Source organism: Nycticebus coucang, chromosome 9, assembly GCF_027406575.1.
Source record: "Nycticebus coucang isolate mNycCou1 chromosome 9, mNycCou1.pri, whole genome shotgun sequence".
Classification (NCBI taxonomy): Eukaryota; Metazoa; Chordata; class Mammalia; order Primates; family Lorisidae; genus Nycticebus; species Nycticebus coucang.
In genome coordinates, this window is record NC_069788.1 from 71711570 (window position 1) to 71724171 (window position 12602).

The following is a 12602-nucleotide window of genomic DNA, read 5'->3' on the forward strand; positions in this document are numbered from 1 at the left end:
TAGACACAGGAGATGGACAAGAAACAAAATGAGAAAATATATTGTTAAAGGCAGGATTCTGGCCCCTTTGGGCTTTTTGTGTTGCTATAAAGAAATACTTGAATCTGAGTAATTTATAAAGAAAAGAAGTTTATTTGGCTCACAGTTCTGTAGGCTGTTACAAGAAGCATGGTGCCAGCATCTGCTTCTGGTGAGGGCTCAGGCTGCTTCCACTCATGGTAGGAGGGGAAGAAGAGCTGATGTGTGCCAAGATCATATGACAAGAGAAGAAGCAAGAGAGCACGATATGGGAGGCGCTGGGCTCTTTTTGACAACTAGCTCTCTTGGAAACGAACAGAGGGAGAACTCACTCACCCCCAGGGAGAGCATTAATCTATTTAGGAAAGATCTGTCCCTATGACCCATCTCCATTAGGCCCCACCTCCAAAGTTCAACATATATTTTCCAGGAACACATACCCAAACTATAGCAGTCTACAACATTTTTTCCCCTGGTGTCACACCTGTGAATAACTCACCTGCCATTGCAAAGGTAATTTTGCAGGTAGAATGAAAGTTACTAAACAGGTGACCTGAAAATTGGGAGAATATCCTGGATTATCCGAAGGGTTCAATATAACCACAGAGGTACTTAAAAGCAGAAGAAGGGCCAGGCATGGCAATCCCAGCATTGTGGGAGGCTGAAGCATGTGGATTCCTTTAGCTCAGGGTTCAAAACCAGCAAAGAGCAAGACCCCATCTCTACTAAAAGTAGAAAAAGTTAACCGAGGGTGGTGGTGTGCACCTGGAGTCCCAGCTACTTGGAAGGCTGAGTGAGCCAGGAGGATAGCTTGAGCCCAGGAGTTTGTGGTTGCTGTGAGCTACAATGACGCCACTGCACCCCAGCCAAGACACAGAGCAAGACACTGTCTCAAAAAAATAGAAAACAGAAGAGGACGGCTAAAGAAATGTAGCAGCCTAAAAGGGACTCAGCCCATCTTGCTGGCTTTGAAGGTGAAGAGGCCCCAAATCAGGGAATGCAGGTGGCCTCTGCAAGCTGAGAATAAACCCTAGCCAAAGCCAGCAAGAAAACAGCAGCCTTGATCTTAATTTCAAATTCTGTCAACACCCTTGGTGAGCCTGGAAGCAGATTCTCACTCACAGCCTTCAGATAAAAAGCCCAAGGCAGCTGACACCTTGATTTCAGCCTGGTGGGACCCAGAACAAAGAAAGGGGCCAAGTCTAGCACACTTACAACCCACAGAACTGTGAGACTGTACATCTGTGTTGTGTTAAGCCATTAAATTTGTTGTATTTTGTTTTGGCAACAATGAGAAACTAACACATATATAGTATAGCAGACAATGCTGTGGAAAAAATTCAAACAGGGAAGTAGAGCAAGGTATGTGTGGATGGGCAGGAAAGCTTCACAGAGAAGGCGGCACTTGAGTAAAAACCTGACAGAGTAAATGGAATCGGCCATGAGGAAAGGTGGGAAAAGAGCTCTCTAGGCAGTGGCAACAGTAAGTGCAAAGGCCCAGTGGCAGGGGCACATCTAGTGAATTCAAGAAAGAGCAAGAAGATCAACCAGGCCAGAATGGAGGATAAGAGGGGATAACAGAAGGAAATTATATCAGAAGGGCAAGGAGGGTGGTAAGGTGATGTAGGATCCTGGACATCTTAATGAAGACTTCAGCTTTTAAACACGCAAGATGGCACAACGTGGAAAAATCTTGCAAACATAAGCAAAAAAAGCAAGAAAAATTACATATTGCTGTAATTTTATTTACCTAAAATTTTAAAAGAAGTTTTACTAATCTAGAAGTTAGGTTAGTGATTTCCTTTGGAGAGAAGAGTTGGAGTAATAACTAAATAAAACTAGGGGGGGTTCCTCAAATTGGTCTGTTTCCTTATTTCCTTAGCTAGATGGTAGTTATATAGGTGTGGTCAATGTTAACAATTCAGTGAGTGGTATATATATGCTCCGCACTTTCTTTCTTTCTTTCTTTCTTTTTTTTTTAAGTCAAGGTCTCATTCTTCTGTCCAGGCCAGAGTACAGTGGTGCAATCATAGCTCACTGTAACCTTAAACTCCTGGGCTTAAGTGATCCTCCCACATCAGCCTCCTATATAGGTAGGACTATAGACATGCACTACTACACCTGGCTAATCATTCTTTTTTTTTTTTTTTAATGTTTTGTAGAGACAGTATCTTGCAATATTGCTCAGGCTGGTTTCCAACTCCTAGCCTCAATTGATCCCCCTACTTCGGCCTCCCATAGTGATGGGATTATAGGTATGAGCCACCACTCCCAGTTCAATCCATACATTTTTCTGCACATGTGTTATATTGTAATAAAAACTTTGATTAAAAAATTAAGTAAAGTAACAACAACAAATTGCGAGATGGAAGAGTCATTAGATGGTTTTAAGCAGAAGAATGACATGAGCCCACTTAAATTTTAACAGACCGTTCCAGGCCACTGTGTTGAGAACAGACTGTAGAGTTGCCAGGGCAGAAACAGTAGAAGATGATGATCTTCCTAGAGGATATCAGATGGACACGGTGAGGCGGGGGGGAGCAGAGAAAAGCAGGTGGATTTCGGACACTTCTGAAGCCAGGCCTCAATGCCAAGAGGATGTGCAAATTGTGTGGAAGAACAAGTCAGGCCAACAGTTTCTTGCTCTGTATAGGGCCAGAAAAGCATGACTTCCCCCCTTGCACAAGGTCTGGGAAGTAGTGAGAATTTGCTGTGGCTCAGGAAAATATTATTCAAGCCCTTATGATTGTGGATAAATATGCTGATGGCACCAAGAAGTGGCTCGAGAGGCTTTAGCCAAGTCATAAACTCCATCAGCACCCATACTACAAAAGCTACTCAGAATAAACATTCCAAGAGCATGCTATTCAAGAGCAGCATCAAGACAAACCCCATAAGAGCCTTCTATTATAGTAATGTAATAGCTGTATCTCTGAATATATAGAATCTCTTCCAAGATACGAAATTTGGTCAATAAACATTTACTTTAAAAGGACTCCTGGGAAGAGCTGTGCAGGGACCCTCCTGGACCTCTGAAAGAGCTGCGCTGCGACCCGCAATGGGCACCCTCCCGGACCCCGGTAAGATCTTCCATTAGCCATTCTTTAAGGATGGGTTTGCTAGTAAAAAAAAAAAAAATTATTTTAACTTTCCTTTGTCTAAGAATCACTTTATTTTTTCTTCATTCCTAAAGGATGGTTCCTCTGCATATAAAATTTGAGCCTGAAAAGAAATAAAAAGAATTTGAGGCTGACAATTTATTTAGCTCTTGAATGATGTGCCACTTCTTTCCGGCCTCCATGGTTTCAGATGAGAAATCTGCTGTCATTCGAAGTTTTTTTCCCTCATAAGTAATATGTTGTTTCACCCTGCTGCTTTCAAGACTTCTTTTCTTTTTAGTTTCCAGACATTTAATTGATGTGTCTTCATATGGATTTCTTTGGGTTTATTTTGTTTGGGATTTGCTCAGCTTCCTGAATTAGTAGGTGTATGACTTTCAAAAACATGTGGAGAGTTTTCAGCCATAATTTCTTCAAATGCTCAAATAGTTGAAATCTGACTATCTTGCTTCCCTCCTTCTGAGACTCTGACAATAAAATATTGCATTTTTTGTTATTGTCCTCCATGTTCCTGGGGTTCTGTTAATTTTTTTCTCCTATTTTATCTCTGTTTTTAAGCTTGGATGAATTCCTTTTTTTTTTTTTGAGACAAAGTCTCAAGCTGTCACCCTGGTTAGAGTGCTGTGGCATCACAGCTCACAGCAACCTCCCACTCTTGGGCTTAAATGATTCTCTTGCCTCAGTCTCCCAAGAAGCTGGGACTACAGGTGCTCACCACAATGCCCAGTCATTTTTCTTTTTTGTTGCAGTTGTCCTTGTTGTTTTAGCTGGTCTGGGCTGGGTTTGATGTATGTGGCCAGCTTTGGTGTACATGGCCGTGCCCTACTCACTGAGCTATGGGTGCCGCCCAGCTTGGATGAATTCTATTGAGGTCTCCTGAAGTTCACTGATTCTATCCTCTGTTATCTCTACTATAGCCTATGGAGAAAGTTTTTATTTCAGTATTTATATTTTTTCCACTTCTATAATTTCCATTTGGTTCTTTTTTAATAACTTCTGTTTCTTTGCTGAGATTTTCTACTTTTTCATTTGTTTCAAGAGAATTGGTAACTGAAAATGGAAGTATTTTTATGATAGCTGCTTTAAAATCCTTGATGATTTGGATGATAGGAGATAATTCCTACATCTGATTGATTTTGGTGCTGGTGTCACTTGATCTTTTTTAAACTTCATTTTTTTGGGAGCATTTATCTTTACAACAAAGTTGTAAGGAAGGTACAGAGATTTCCCTTGTACCCCCTCCCCCACGAGACACTTACCCTCCTCCATTATCAATCAGAATGGTACATTTGTTACAACTGCTAAACCTACAACAATACATAATTATCACCAAAGTCTATGGTTTATATTAGAATTCACTACAGGTGTTGTACATCCGATGGGTTCAGACAAATCAGAGTGACATTTGTCTACCATTGCAGTATCACACAGGGTAGTTTCACTGGCCTAAAAATCTTCTGTGTGCCTATTCATCCCTTCCTCCTGGTCAACACCTGGCAGTCAATGATCTTTTTATTGTTTCCATATTTTTGCCTTTTTAAAAATATGACATAGTTGGAATAATACAGTATATAGTCTTTTCAGATGGGTTTATTTCATTTAATTATATGCATTTAAGTTTCCTCTAGTCTATTCGTGGCTTGATGGCTCATTTCTTTTTAGCATTGAATAATAGTGTATTGTTTAGATGCACCACAGTTTACCCATTCACCTAATGAAAGGCATCTTGATTAACTCCAAGTTTCAGCAATAATGAATAAACTGCTGCTATAAACATCTGTGGGTAGGTTTCTGTGTGAACATAGTTTTCAACTTCTTTGGGTAAATACCAAGGCATGTTATTGCTGGATCATATGATAAGAGTATGTTTAGTTATGGAAGAAACTGTAAAACTGTCTTCCAAATTATCTGTACCAATTGGTGAGCTCCTGCTTAATGGACATAATGTGAAGGTATATGGAACACCTGCTGGGTGGGAGACACAACTACAACAGGGACTCCACCCAAAAAATGCAAACATTATAACCTGTTTGTACCCTCACATTAATCTGAAAAGAAAAAATGGTAGCTGTACCATTTTGCATTCCCATCAGCAATGGATGGGAGTCCCTGTTGCTTCACATCCTGGCATTTGGTGTTGTCTAAATTTTGGCTATTCTAACAGGTGTGTAGTGGAGTTTCATTATTGTTTTAATTTGCATTTCCTTGATAACACATGATGTGGAGAGTTGATTTTATTTTCTCATTCAAGGTGGCAACTTCTTGGTTCTTGGTATGATGGGTGATTTTCTTTTTATCCTGCGTATTTTATTTTATCAGGCAGCTGCCTTATTTAGGTTTAACACGCAGGTCCTGGCCTACTTTTGTAGGCCATGGTTCCATTGGCAATTAAATTTTCAAAGACTTTCTAGTGTTCTATTGGTCTGCTTGGTTTCTCTGCTGCTGTTGGGGTTCCTATTTTCCCTGCTGGGGCTGCACATAGTTGACAAGATGAGTCTTCATTAAACTAGTCCACCAGCCCTCTCTGGGTAGGGAGAGGGAGTCAGGCCCTCAGAGACAAGGAGGCTTCCCTAGAGTCAACTTCCAAATACCTAGATATTTGATTATCTACAGTAAAAATTTAGTTCCAGGACAGTTTTCTCTAGTAACTTCATAGTAAGTGTGGTCACTATTTCTCCCAATTGATGAATCTATGCTGATTTTTTTCTTTTGCCTGATGAAATATATTAAATACACCAAATCTGCTCCAACAGGATTCATATGGTGTACCCTATGAAATAAATAGAAACAGCTGTTTAGGCTTTTCATGTGGCATTATGTCCCCAAATTTCCTATGAAGGCTTGTGAGTTTACTCTATAAACAAGAGAACTGGGAGGGCAAGTAACACATAGCTAACTTTTAAGTCACTCCCCAGATAGCCAGTCTGATTTGTGCAGGTGAGAATCCACCACACCCCACTTTCCACCTAGCCAAAAGTCCAGACTGTGAGCTCTGTTGTATCCCAGCACTTAGCACACTGCCTGGCACATAGTAAGGTGCTAAATAAATGTTTGCTTAATGATGGAATTTTATTCGTGAAGGCCTGGGGTAGGGAAAGAGAGCACACAGGACACCTTCCTAATCACATACTTTCTCTACCACGAGAAGGCTCCAAAACATAGACAAGAATGTGCATTTATAATAGTTAAACTAAGTTGCAGCCAATGAAAATAAATATTAAATTATTCACTAAACATAACAAAAACATCAGGACTTTTAAATTATATTATTCTCTTCCTATACAGACAGACATTAGCATGGGATGACAGATACTAATTTTAGCAATCACCTCTACTACTTAAATGTGTATAAATCACACTCCTAAAAACGAGACTTTCATACAAGAGTAGAAGTAAAATTTGCCAATACACCTCAGAGTAAAACGTTATTTAAGGATTAGTAAAACATTTATTTTCCTAGCATGTGAATAGGACACTTGTTCTCACAATTTTCCTTCACGTCCCTCAGCAGAACTGAATCTTCTGGCATCTGGAACAGATTCTTTCAAATGTATACATACACCTGTTTCAAATTCAGACTCCCCAGCACTGATAAAAGAAAGCTCTTCCAGACGATGCCAGTGGGATGGAGCTGCTGTCACCAGACACACTTTGCTAAGAAAAGAATGGGATCTATCCCTGTCATTAAAAATGAGCTGATGGGGAAGAATGTGCTACTTGTATTCAGTTAATCAAGTGATGTTATTATCACTCCCAAGTTTAGAAAAGTATATGTTCCATGTTAAACATTTACCATAAATATCTTTGCCGTATGTCATTTTCTCATACCTATTAGCAGAGGAACTCAAGAAATATACTTCTTAAGACTCCATATTCTTTCCTACTCTATTTCACTTAGCAAAATCTCAGGGCCTCACAGGGCACTTCCCAGAGAAGCTCGGACTTGGCTTCAGGTTGCTGCAGGTTCCAAAGGGAGGCAGCTGGCAGAGCAGGCAGGGGCCCGGGGTTTGTGCCTGAGCCAGGAAAAGAGTTTCCTGCTTCTCATCCAAGGACCAGAGGAGGGCTGTTGTCAAGGACCCTCAGAAGACCATTAGGCACACACGTGGCGAGCACCTGCTGCATGTATGCTAGGCACTATAAAACAGGCTTGGGGTTTTAGTGATGAAAAAATAAGGCCCTTACCCTCAATGAGTTTATGGGCTCTCATGAACATGCATGTGCAAAGAACTTTCAACACCATAGCAACTGCTACAGTGGAGGTATGTAAAATTTATAAATAGGGAGAGGAAAATGTATATATGTGGGAGAGGAAAATCCCTCAGTCAGCTTGAAGGAATCTGGGAAGGCTTCATGGGCTAGGAAGGTTGTTAAGGAGGCAGATTTGAGTTCTGACTTGGAGCATGACAGTAAGATTGTTTGTCAAATATTTGCTGAATACTTATTAAGAGCTTGGTCCTGGGTATACAACTCTGAACTCTTACAGGTAGGCAATAAATAAACAAATGAATACACCTATAATTACTTGTTTTGATAAATGCATGAGTCAGCCATGGGGAAATAATGAGGGAAAGCATTTCAAGCTGAAGGAGCAGCATGTGCAAAGGTCTGGAAACAATGAGAGATGAGCAGTGCTTAAGAAATGTTGACAGTGAATGCAGCTGGCACGTGGTAAGTGCAGAGTGAATGGGAGGAACAGAGCAAGGACTTCTCTGTATGACCTTGTGAAATTTTAGATTTTCAAAGGACAGGATGGCACCAAAGAATTCTAAGCAAGATAAATATAATCTAATACATTAAACTATATCTTTGGCTGCTTTGCAGAGTATAAAAGAGGGAAGGTCAAGACGTGGTGAGCCAGGTGACAGAGAGGGCTTAGATTAGTTGAGGAGCAAGCAGATTGGACATACATTTAGAAGGTAGGGAAATTACAATGATAGATCCAAATGGAGGATTGAGAGAGAAAAAAGAATCAAGGGTTTCTACTTGAGCAAACCAAGTGGCTGGTGACTCCATTTATTGAGGTGGAGAATTTTAGAGAGAAACAAGTTAGGGAGAGGGCAGTTAGAAAACAGAATTTCTAGGGTACATGTGAAACTTACTAAATGTAGAATATAAATGTCTTAACACAATAGCTAAGAAAATGCTGTGAAGGCTATGTTAACCAGTTTGATGAAAATATGTCAAATTGTATATAAAACCAGCACATTGTACCCCATGACTGCATTAACGTACATAGGTATGATTTAATAAGAAAACAAACCTGGAAATAAAAAAGAAAACAGAATTTCAATTAACATTTTACACATTCAGTTTGAGGTCCTTTTGAGATATCCAAATGGAGTTATCAAGTAAGCAGTTAGAGAACCCATCCTGTAGTTGTAGAATAAATTAATTTCAGGTTCATCTACATCTAAGAGGGACTTAAAACCCTGGAAATAAATGAAGTCACTTGTGAAAACAGGAGGGAAGGAAGACACAGGCTGAGCCCTGGGAAACACCAACAATTAGAGCCGAGATAGAAGAGAAGTCAACAAAAGACGCCAGAAGGGAGTGAGCAGAGGGATTAGAAAATGTATGTTGCCGTGTAAATGTGGCATCAGGAAACCAAGAGGGTTTGGCTGACGGTGTCAGTTGCAGTCAAGGACTGAGCAATGCCCCTTGGATGTAGCGAGAGGAAAATCACTGGTGACTTTGACAAAAATAATTTCAGCGAAGTGATGGAGACAGATGCATGAGCAATTAAAAACAAGTGAATGGGAACTGAGGTGTGGAGAGAAGGTGTAAAGGCAGCTTCTTCAAAAAGTTTGTTGTTTTTTTTGTAAAACAGAGCAATGAAATGACAACTTAAGAAGGACAAAGAGGCCCAGGGATGTGTTTATTTGCGGTAGGGGAGCAAGAAGAAAGGTAATTTGTCAGTGATAAGAAGAAGAAAGGAGAAAATGGCCAAAGATGATGAAGCCGCAAAAAGATAACGAAAACCTTATCATCTACTTTCTTTATCTTTTTTTTGTTTTTTGAGATAGGGTTTTGCTATGTTGTCCAGGCTACAGTGCCCTGGCATCATCATAGCTAACTGTAAAATTAAACTCCTGGCTCAAGTGATCCTCCTGCCTCAGCCTCCTGAGTAGCTGGGACTACCATGACTGGCTTTTAAGAAACTTTTTTGGAGAAATGAAGTCTCACTGTGCTGCTGGGCTAGTCTCCAACTCATGGGCTTGAGTGATCTTTCTGCCCTCAAAATCCTAGGAGTACAGGCATGAGCCATCATGCATGTCCCCATTTTCTTAAAGAAGAGGCGGCCAGGTCACCAGGTAAGACTGGAATGACAGAGGGCAAAGCAGAGGGAAGGGTGGGAGTGGGAGAGGTGACCTGATAGGAAGCCTCTAGGATGGCCCCAATGATCCCCCCCTCCTGATATTTATGAACTTTTCATATCTGCACTCATTGAGCATGGGCCGGGATTCTAACCCACCTCTAATTAATAGGAAATAATAGAAGTAATGGAATGTCCCTTTGAGTTGGGTTATCAAAAACTGTGGGTTCTCTTTTGGGCTTGCACTCTCTCTCTCACTCATTCTGAAGGAAGCCAGCTGTGATGTTGTGAGCTGTCCTTTGGAGAAGCCCACGTGCCAAGGAACAAAGTGAGGCTTCTTTCCAACAGTGGGGATGGGACTGAAGCCCCCAGCCCAACAGCCCATGAGGAACTGAAATCTGCTAACACCACAGGAGGGAGCTTGGAAGAGATCCCCCTTCAGTTGAGTCTTCAGATGAGACTGCAGCCTGAGCTGGCAGTTTTACTGCAAACTCATGAGAGACCTGGCTAAGCTCCCTCCAAGCTCCTAACTCACAGAACTGTGCGATAATAAACGTTTGTTGTTTCAAGCTGCTAAATTTTGAGGTATTGTGCTGCACAGAAATAGAAAACTAATATAGAGGAGAAAGCAACAGCAGTCTTAAACGACAAGAAATCAAGTGAACTAGAGAACTATGATTAGGACTGGCAAACGGTATTACATAGCCAGTTTATTTAGAAGTCTCAACTTGGTGGAGTCAAAATGTAAACAATTTTACATTTTTCTCCAATCTATGCATTCAGCTGTGCTCCTTCAAATCCATTTCCCATCCCCTAACACACTTAGGGGACAATTTCATTTACAGTTTCAGTTTAAAAGATCATGCGATTTAAACCTCCAGTATCTTCATTAAAATATCTAAGATGTTAAAGTACCACCCCAAATCCATGCTTGGTCCACAGCTTGGGTAACCTGTGCTCTAAACCTTATAATGTTTCATAAGGAGTATCCCCCAGAACATTAAAATTCCTTAACGTATTCTTCAAAATAAAACAAAAAGTTTAGGGTATTTTTATCTTCTCTAGAAGGCATTTAAAGTACAACTATAAGAAGAATACTTAACTGCTTATAAAGTTGCATGTTGCCTGATTCTTGATAATATGCCTTTAAAAAATGATGTGTCAGATCAGAAAATCCTGGGAATCATTGAATGTAATTGGTGTTTTCATGAATGCCTGACTTTCAATCTGCTTCCTGGTAGATGAGTGTTTCTTAACTTATTATTGCCTCAATGTACATCTTGACTTGATAATCATTGATTTATATTAGATATCTGGTTTAAAATTTTGACTTTTTTGATATTTTGTTCTTCCTTTTATAACTCTAATGTTTACATGGGTATTGGTGTTATCTAAAAGTCTGTGTCCCCCAAAATTCATACGCTGAAATCCTAACTCCCAAAGTGATGGTATCAGGAGTCCCTTTTGGAAAGGCATCAGGTCATGAGAGCAGAACCATCATGAATGAGATCAATGCCCTTATAAAACAGACCCAACGTAGCTCATTTACTCCTTGTGCCAAATGAGGACACAGCTAGAAGTCACCATCTATGAGCCAGAAAGCATTAGGCTTCATTAGGCATTAATCTGCTGGTGCCTCGATCTTAACCTTTCTAGCCCCCAGAACTGTGAGAAATAAATTTCTGTTCTTTATCAGCTACCCAGCTTATGGTAGTCTATTATGACAACCCAAAATAACTAAGAATGATGGAGACAATATTTCACTATATTACTCCAAGTCTGTAATGTCCGTATCATTATTTCAATGTATTCTGTGTTTTAAAAAGCATGAGATGTAGTCAAGGACTGAGCAATGCCCCTTGGATGTAGCAAGAGGAAAATCACTGGTGACCTCGACAAAAACAATGTCAGTGAAGTGCTGAAATACTCAAGTACCAGAATTATTTTATTTTTTTCTTCCAAACATATTTCCTTGACTACTAAAGCTATATTGTGTGTGTGTGCACGAGCACGCATGCATGCAATTTAAAGCTCTTCTGCTCAACATCCTTCCCTGCCAGCACCTTGAATTGTATATGCTCTGGTTCTATAATACATTTCTCATCCTTCTCCTGGGTTTACCTCCAGCAGGCATGAGGACTGAGAGAACAAGACAGGAAAGCTGAGATTATCCTGCGTCCCTGATGTCCCACTGGGGGGTGGGGATAGGCAGTGTCTTTGGTCAATTCTGGTTCAATCAGACGCCATTGCCCTCTGTTGATATGGCAGCTTCTAGATATGCAGTGTGCATGGCTTGGTGGGGTGAGTTCAGGTTCACCGCTGTCTTCTACATCATTAAGAACCCCTTCTGAAAGGGGCAACCACATGTCTCTGGTTCTGACAGTGGCCCATGGCACTCAATCTCCTCCCCAAATTGGACCTCCCTCTGCCCTAGGTGTCTCCTGATCACCCTCTTCCTGATTCTCATCTAACTTCTGTGCTCCTTTAGATTGAGCCATGGAAGCCACTGAAGTCCTTTTCTTTGAGCCCTAAAGAACTAAAGAGAACTGCAGTGAGATCCCCCACCCCCAACATCCACCCTTATCAGTGGATGTGGTCCTTACTCTCTTTCATGGCTAGGGCCATTCCAAAAAGCTTCTCACTTTAGAAGTTCCAGGCAGAGTGGCAGCAATTTCTATGTACACACATGCTTTTAAACTGCAGGGACACATGTCAGGATTCCCCAGGAATCCCTTCCCCAAGGTCTCCTCTGTCATGGCATCATGAGGGTGAATGAACGTGCCTCATGGGCAGCCAAAGGAGTAAGACACTAGCCTTGTCTTCTTGCCATGAGCTCATCGCTATGGGTGAATCTCTTGATTCCAAATCAATGGTTCTCCTTGCTGCACCATGTTCTCAGCTAGTGTTGTGGTAGAAACCATAAGCATCTGGAAAAGCATGCCAACCTGTCAGTTCTGAATCATCTGAATTGACCAACTACTGGAAGAGTCCAATAGTCTTCTAAAACTGAATCAATCCCAAGTGCTGTGCAACTGAACACTGTTGGGCACAGAATATTCTGACCATGCCACACCCCTTCCATCTCCTTCCTCATCTTCCCCTTCTCTTGATGACTAAGTTCCTAGTTAGGTCTACATGGCTTCCTCCTCACC